Source organism: Phoenix dactylifera, unplaced genomic scaffold, assembly GCF_009389715.1.
Source record: "Phoenix dactylifera cultivar Barhee BC4 unplaced genomic scaffold, palm_55x_up_171113_PBpolish2nd_filt_p 000474F, whole genome shotgun sequence".
NCBI lineage: Eukaryota > Viridiplantae > Streptophyta > Magnoliopsida > Arecales > Arecaceae > Phoenix > Phoenix dactylifera.
Window position 1 is genome coordinate 286543 of NW_024067896.1, and position 8978 is coordinate 295520.

Consider the following 8978-nt stretch of genomic DNA (forward strand, 5'->3'; position numbering starts at 1 on the left):
ATCATATAAGTATACTCGTTGATTAGGTGCAAACGTTTTTCTAAGAATATTTCTATCATGAAATGCCTTTATCTTAGCCTTGTAAATTTTAGAATTTTCATAAGCTTCATTTCGCAACTCTTCTAACTCGGTCATCTGGAACTTCCTAAGCTCACCGGCTTCAGGTAAATCAAAGTTAAAGTTCTTAATAGCCCAATAGGCTCTATGTTCTAGCTCTACCGGTAGGTGGCAAGGTTTACCAAAAACAAGCCTATAAGGTGACATGCCTAGGGGGGTCTTGAAAGCTGTACGGTATGCCCAAAGTGCATCAGTTAATCGCAATGACCAATCCTTTCGGTCGGGGTTAACCGTTTTCTCTAAAATACGCTTAATCTCTCTATTAGCAAGCTCTACCTGCCCACTTGTTTGAGGATGGTAAGCTGTAGAAATCTTATGCACCACCCCATACTTCCTCATCAATGCTTCAAAGGAACGGTTACAAAAATGTGTACCCCGGTCACTAATGATAACACGTGGTGTACCAAAACGAGACAACACATTTTCCTTTAGAAATTTAATTACTGTCTTATTGTCATTGTTCCTACAAGTTGCAGCCTCTACCCATTTGGACACATAATCTACTGCAACAATAATATATAGATAACCAAAAGAAGGAGGAAACGGTCCCATAAAATCTATACCCCAGCAATCAAAAATTTCTATCACTAAAATTGGATTCAAAGGCATCATATTACGACGGGACAAAGCTCCTAATTTTTGACATTTCTCACAAGAACGACAATAAACATTTGTGTCTCGAAACAATGATGGCCAATAAAATCCACACTGCAAAATTTTTGCAGCGGTTTTCTTCATAGAGAAATGGCCTCCACAAGCTTGGGAATGACAGAATTCTAAGACACTTGCTATCTCATCATCTGGGACACATCTCCTCATAATTTGGTCAGGACAGTACTTAAAAAGATGTGGATCATCCCAATAAAAAGAACGTACCTCTGTTAAGAACTTCTGCTTATCCTGTGCATTCCAGTCTGATGGCATCTCACCTGTTACCAAATAATTGACAATATGTGCAAACCACGGCATGGAGGTGATAGAAAATAATTGTTCATCTGGAAAATCATCACGGATCGGTGGTGTATCTGTAGTATCCTCAAATATTAACCTTGAGAGGTGATCAGCCACCCCATTCTCTAAACCCTTCTTGTCCTTGATGGTTAGATTAAATTCCTGCAAAAGCAAGATCCACCTAATTAATCGCGCCTTAGCATCCTTCTTTGCGAGAAGGTACTTAAGGGCTGCATGATCTGTAAAAATTGTAATAGGCGAGCCAATCAAATAAGCACGGAATTTATCTAATGCAAATACTACAGCTAGTAGTTCTTTTTCAGTAGTAGAATAATTCATTTGAGCACTATTTAAAGTCCTACTAGCATAATAAATGACAAAGGGCTTTCCCTCTCTCCGTTGACCTAAGACAGCCCCTACTGCGTAGTCACTTGCATCACACATAATTTCAAAAGGTAAACTCCAATCTGGTGGCTGCATAATGGGAGCTGAAGTGAGCTTCCCAATAAGCGTTTGGAATGCCGCTTGGCACTCTTGTGTCCACTCAAATAGGGTATCCCTAACTAGAAGGTTACACAATGGTCTAGATATGGCAGAAAAATTCTGGATAAACCTCCTATAGAAACCAGCATGACCAAGGAATGATCTAACATCCTTCACAGTCTTAGGTGTGGGCAACTTAGAGATCAACTCAATTTTGGATTGATCAACCTCTATTCCCCTAGAGGAAACAATATGGCCCAAAACAATACCCGAAGGCACCATAAAATGGCATTTCTCCCAATTCAATACAAGGCCTTTTTCTTTGCAACGAGCTAGAACCCTTGTTAAATTAAACAAACATTCATCAAAGGAGTCACCAAAAACAGTCAAGTCATCCATAAACACCTCCATGCAATTCTCAACCATATCACTAAAAATACTCATCATGCACCTTTGAAAGGTAGCTGGAGCATTACACAAACCAAATGGCATACGACGAAATGCATAAGTTCCAAAGGGACATGTAAAAGTGGTCTTATCTTGGTCCTCTAAAGGATTCCTAGAAGATGGGGCATGGTATGGAGGTGTAGAATAAGCTCTAGGCAGCTGTGGTTGTGCAGGATGTTGCGGGTCAGATTTCCAACTAAAGTTAGGATGGTTCCTCCAACCAGGATTATAGGTATCTGAAAAGGGTGTAAAAGGCTTCTTGTACATACCTAGGGCATTACAATGTTCCTCATACACACCCCTCATTTCAGCAAATGTGGGACAATCCTGAGCTAGGTGATCCACTCCACCACATACAAAACAGGGTCCATGGGACTCAACACGAGAAACAGTATGTGTAACCTTTGTATCCTTTGTTTTTAAGGCCTCTAACTCCCTAGTCAGAATTTCTATCCGGGCCTTGAGATTATCCTCCTCTCTAAGATGGTAAATTCCTCCACTAGAAGGAGTAGCTGTAGGTCGTGACCTACTAGTACTATCAGTCGCACTAGGTCCTGTCCAAGTATGAGCTTTCTCAGCTAGATCATTCAGGTACTCTATGGCCTCATCCGGATCTTTCTGCAAGAACTCACCATTACACATCATCTCTACAAATTGGCGCTCTCTAGGTGTAAGTCCCTCATAAAAGTAACTAACTAAACGCCAACTCTCATAGCCGTGATGAGGACACAAGTTCAACAAATCTTTAAACCTCTCCCACACCTGATACAAAGTCTCACTATCCTTTTGTGCAAAGGTTGAAATCTGTCTCTTCAAACCACTGGTCTTATGGTGGGGGAAGTATTTGTTAAAGAAAACCTGTGTCATCTCATCCCAAGATCCTATTGACCGCGGCCTCAGTGAATACAACCAACTTTTCGCTCTATCTTTCAGAGAAAATGGAAAAAACTTAAGTCTAACTGCATCTATTGTACCGGGTTGACTATGAAAAGTCGCCACTACCTCCTCAAACTCTCTAATGTGCACGTAAGGATTTTCATTCTCTAAGCCATGAAAGGTAGGAAGTAACTGTATCATTCCTGGTTTAAAATCCTGTTGTGGGATATTGGGTGGGAACATAATGCATGACGGTGTGGCTGTGCGTGTAGGATGGAGATAGTCCTGGAGAGTCCTAATGGGCTGATCTTCGTGATTGCTCATGGTGTTAGAATTAGATGGTGTATCGGGCAAATTCACAGAAAAAGTGTCAGGTTCTAATTCTGGTCTTCTTGCAAATCTACCTAACTCGTCTCTATGCCTACGCATGCAACACAAAATATATGTATATTATTTTTATTTTATTTTATTTTATTTTTTTTGCACAATCAAATCAAAACTATGAATGAAATAAACTGAAGACAAAAAGCAAGAGAAAAAAAAAAAAGAAGAAGGAACGAGGTTACCGCTTTGACGAATTAATTCAGCAAACCTATTCCTTGAAGCGCTTCTTGTACCGTTCTCCCCGGCAACGGCGCCAAAATTTGATTACGCCCAAAGAATAACGCGGCTATCGCAGTATATATTGGGGTGTCGATTCCACAGGGAGAAGGTAGGAACACTAAAAGGAACTACAAAACTAAAAAGAAATATCAAAGCAGTAAAATGTGATGTGAATGTTTAAAAGTAAATTGACAATTAGATTGTAGTAGTGAAAAGATGTGACCAGAATTAATGGCAGCAAAGCATCGGGAATTCTTCACTTGAATCAGGTAATTCCATTCATATTTGATCCATTGGATAACTCAATTAGAGATCATAGCACCAGATTCTCTAATTGGAGGATATAGCATTACAATCAAAATATTTAGTGATAATTCTGGAAAATCATTCTCCTCTTTTAAAACCAAGGATTGTTATCCTTTTAGACTCAGATTCAAAGACAAAAATATATCCAATGGCAATATTTCAGCAAAAAATCACACTAACTGGATAAACAATCAAATCTAGATATAATCAAGCACCTCAACAATTCTATAGAAAAAGACATGGCTGAATCTATGAAAAGAATAGGTTCAAGATTATTCCAACACAAGAAAGATCTATGGATGAGAAATGATAAACAAAAATTGTATCAACATGAGAATCTATTACATAGATCAAATATAAATGAAACTACCATCATCCAAGCGAGTTCATCCCTAGCTTCACCAAAGAATTAGCTCTCCATGAATTTTTGGCTCCTCTTGATGATTTCTTTGTAATGCAGCCTTTTTTTTTCTTTAGAACGGCGTGCTCCCCAAGTATATATATGATTTTGGGGCTAAAAACCCTAGGAAACACGACTTAGACACGTTTGCATGTGTTTTTCCGACTTTACCCTCGAGCACCAACGTCAGTATGAGGTTCGGGAGACTCTCCAGATCGCATCTGATCTTCAAATTTTATGTTCTTATAGTCATTTGAAAGCTCTGGAAGTCTAGTTTCCAACAAAATTTGAATCATCTCAATTGGACTTCTGTAGCTCCCGAAATCATCAAAATACTATACAAAGGTCTGATCTGTCAGGGCCCAGGCTGGCGGTTTAGGGAAACCTAACTTTGCAACTTCATAACTTTCTCTCTGGAGCTCCAATTGACCTGATTCTTGATGCATATGAAACCTCAACATGTCTACTTCATCTCCACTAAGTTTCATTTCGTTCGGACTGCAATGGGATATTCAATCTTCTTAACTCCATTCCTACAATAAAATCACCAAAATCAATTAAGACTTGGACACTTTGTGAAGTAAAGTTCAGATTAGAAAAATATCATTAGAATATCCAAATCATGCTTAAGTCTTAACAATTTAGCCTAAAGTGGTAGTGTTAAAAGGTACATTTTCATGCACCTATCAGGACCTCCCGGCCCCGAGACAGATGCGGAGGATACCTGGGAAGAGGCCCTCCCGGGCGTACTGTGAGTACCACCGAGACCACGGCCACGACACAGAGGACTGCTTCCAGCTTCGGGACGAGATCGAGGCTCTCATCCGTCGGGGGCGTCTCGGTCGATATGTGAGCGACCGACGTCCCCCCGCAGACCCGCGTCCGGCCGACCCGGCTCCTCCGGAGCCTCGGGAGCAGAATCGACCCGTTGCGGGCGTGATCCACACTATCACTGGGGGCTGCCCCCGGCCCGTGAGGAACGCAGGGGGCTCGACGGAGGCGTCAGGGGCGACCGTCGCAAAGAGGCAGAGGGTCGGCAATGTAATCACCTTTTGTGATGAGGATGTTAGGGGGGTTCAGACCCCCCACGATGACGCCATGGTGATCTCCCTCACTATGGCAAACTATGATGTAAGGCGTGTTCTTGTGGATAGTGGAAGCTCAGCTGATATCTTGTTTTACGAGGCCTTCCAAAAGATGGGCTTGTCCAGACAATTGTTGCACAAAATATCCACCCCCCTCATAGGATTCACCGGTGACGCTGTCCCGGCGGAAGGTGTCGTTGAGCTGCCTGTGACTGCGGGCGTCGCACCCACAGAAGCCACGGTGCGACTCGGGTTCTTGGTCGTCCGTGTTCCCTCGGCCTACAACGCTATCCTCGGACGACCTGGACTGAACGCCCTTCGCGCGGTGGTCTCTACGTACCACTTGCTCATGCGGTTCCCCACGGCGGTCGGGATCGGAGAGGTCCGAGGCGACCAACCGACCGCACGGCAATGTTTCCTAGCGATCCTCAAAGGGAAGAAGCCCGCAGAAGCCCTAAGCGTCGAGTCCCTTGATGCCAGAGACGAGGTGGCCTTGCGGCAGGGGGAGCCGGCCGAGGGTGTGGTCGAAGTTTCCCTCGAGGAAGGCCGCCGGGACCGGGTGGTCCGGGTCGGCGCCAATCTCGACCCGGGAGCTCGGGCCCGGTTGGTGGAATTCCTCCGAGCCAATGCCGATGTATTTGCCTGGTCGGCGGCCGATGTACCTGGGATCGACCCGGAGGTCATTTCTCACGCCCTCAACGTCGACCCGACCCACCGGCCAGTGAAGCAGAAGAAGAGACACTGTGCCCCGGATCGGATCCGGGTGGTCGACTAGGAGGTAGACAAACTCTTGGAGGCAGGATTCATAAGGGAGGTGAGTTACCCCGAGTGGCTGGCAAATGTTGTACTTGTCCGGAAGGCGAGCGGGAAGTGGAGGATGTGCGTCGACTATACCGACCTGAACAAGGCGTGCCCTAAGGATAGCTTTCCGCTTCCGCGGATAGACCAACTGGTCGACGCGACTTCCGGATATCAGCTGCTGTCTTTCATGGACGCCTTCTCCGGTTACAACCAGATAATGATGGCCCCACAGGATGAGGAGAAAACTGCCTTTATAACAGACCGGGGGCTGTACTGCTACAAGGTAATGCCCTTCGGTCTGAAGAACGCTGGCGCCACTTACCAGCGCCTTGTCAACAAAATCTTCAAAGAGCAAATCGGCCGGAACATGGAGGTGTACGTGGACGATATGCTGGTGAAGAGCCGCCAGGCAGACCAGCACATCGTGGATCTGGAGGAGACTTTCACCACCTTGCGGAAGTTTCGCATGAAGCTGAACCCAGCGAAGTGCGCCTTTGGCGCTTCGGCCGGGAGGTTCCTCGGTTTCATTATCAACCAGCGGGGTATCGAAGCCAACCCAGACAAAATCAAGGCTATCCAAGGTATGTCCCCTCCGACCAAAGTGAAGGAGGTTCAGGAGCTCGCTGGAAGGGTCGCCGCGCTCGGACGATTTGTGGCAAAATCGGCCGAACGCTGCCAACCATTCTTCAAGGTGTTAAAACGCCCGAAAGACTTCCTCTGGACGGCCGAATGTCAAGCAGCGTTCGACCAGCTCAAGGAATACCTGGCGTCTCCTCCCCTGCTATCCAAGCCGCAGGAAGGGGAGATGCTCTACCTCTATCTGGCGGTCTCCCCAACCGCGGTCAGTGCAGTGCTGGTTCGGGAAGAGGCGAAGCTCCAGAAGCCTGTGTACTACATCAGCCGGGTCCTACGGGACGCCGAGACGCGGTATACGAAGGCTGAAAAGATCGCCTTCGCGCTGCTGACCGCGACCAGGAGGCTCCGCCCCTATTTCCAGGCCCATTCTGTCACCCTCTTAACTGATCAACCGTTACGACAGATCCTCAGCAACTCCGAGAATGCGGGACGGCTGGTGAAGTGGGCAGTAGAACTCGGTGAGTTCGACATCCGCTACCAGCCTCGACCCGCCATCAAGGCCCAGGTGCTCGCGGACTTCCTCGCTGAGTGCACGGTGCAGGAGGCGGAACCTAGACCGCCGGAAACGCCCAGCCTCGACCTCCCGACCTGGACGCTTCACATCGATGGGTCGTCGAACCCCGAGGGTGGAGGGGCCGGGCTGGTCCTTACCAGTCCTGATGGAGTGATAGCCGAGTATGCCTTGAGGTTTGGATTTTCAGTTACCAACAACGAGGCGGAGTACGAGGCCCTAGTCGCGGGACTCAAACTCACCGGGGAGCTCGGCATCCGGCATTTGAAGGTCTTCACCGACTCCCAGCTGGTGGTCGGGCAGGTCCGTGGGGAGTTCGAGGCCCGGAGCCCGACCATGCAGAACTACGTCCGGAAGGTGCAAGCACTCATTCCCGATCTCGGCAGTGTCGACATCCAGCAGGTCCCCAGAAGCGAAAATGCCAGGGCCGACAGGTTGTCCCGCTTGGTGGGCGCAGAGGCGCACAACTTGTCGAGGGCAATCTACCTGGAGACCCTGGATGCCCCGAGCATCGGCGAGGCTGGAGCGGTGATGGCGATTGATCCGGAGCCGTCTTGGATGGACCCGCTCGTCGCCTACCTCGCCGAAGGAATCCTCCCTGAAGACGAAGATCAAGCTCGGCGACTTGTCAAGAAGTCCGCCCACTACGTACTCTATGAAGGGAGGCTGTATCGGACCTCGTTTACCGCCCCCCTCTTAAGGTGCCTCCGCCCCTCGGAGGCGGCCTACGTCCTCGGCGAAGTCCACGAGGGCGTCTGCGGATCCCACTCGGGGGCTAGGTCCTTGGCGCACAAGATCATGAGGCAAGGCTATTATTGGCCTACCTTGTTGGAGGACTCAAAGGATTATGTACGGAAATGCGACGCCTGCCAGCGCCACGCCAACGTCCAGAGAGTCCCTTCTGTCCCCTTGGCACCAATCACCGCACCCTGGCCCTTCGCACAGTGGGGAATGGATATCCTCGGACCATTCCCCGTCGCTTCAGCCCAGCAGAAATTCTTGATTGTTGCAATCGACTACTTCACCAAGTGGGTGGAGGCAGAGCCGCTGGCCACTATCACGGAGGCGCAAGTCCGGAAGTTCGTGAAGAAAAACATCATTGTCCGATTTGGGGTACCCCGGGTCCTCATCTCGGATAATGGTCGACAGTTGGACAACAAGCATTTCCGTGACTTCTGCGAGGAGTTCGGGATCGAGCATCGGTTCACATCTGTGTCGCATCCCCAAACCAACGGTGAGGCCGAGGTGACAAACCGGACAATCCTCCAAGGAATTAAGGCGCGAATCGGTCGGACGGGGCAAGCTTGGGTCGAAGAACTCGAGAACGTCCTTTGGGCGTATCGGACCACGCATCGGACCCCTACCGGGGAGACGCCTTTCAGCCTAACCTATGGCACGGAAGCGGTTGTCCTCGTGGAGCTCGGACTCCCCTCGCCCCGGGTGGCTGCGCACCGACCCGAGGCCAATTTGGAGCAACTCCGAGGGAACCTGGACCTCTTGGAAGAAGCGAGGGAAATGGCGCAGGTCCGGATGGCGATGTATCAGCGGAGGGTGGCCCGATATTATAACTCCAAGGTCCGACCAAAACTTTTCAGAATCGGAGATTTGGTGCTAAGGCGAGCCAAAGCATCTCAACCCGCGGAAGGTGGGAAGCTGGCGCCAAATTGGGAAGGCCCGTATAGGGTTCGCTGGGTAAACCGACCTGGCTCCTACCAGTTGGAGGCCCTAGATGGTCGAGAAATTCCAAGGAGCTGGAATTCCG

General features: G+C 48.5%; 1 non-coding gene across 1 annotated transcript; it reads left to right on the top strand.

Annotated features, from left to right (window-relative positions):
• The first annotated feature begins 2710 nt into the window (after window positions 1-2710).
• Window positions 2711-2818, top strand: LOC120106137. The gene has a single exon (XR_005508364.1). It is a non-coding gene; the product is annotated as a small nucleolar RNA R71 (small nucleolar RNA).
• Window positions 2819-8978: the final 6160 nt, after the last annotated feature.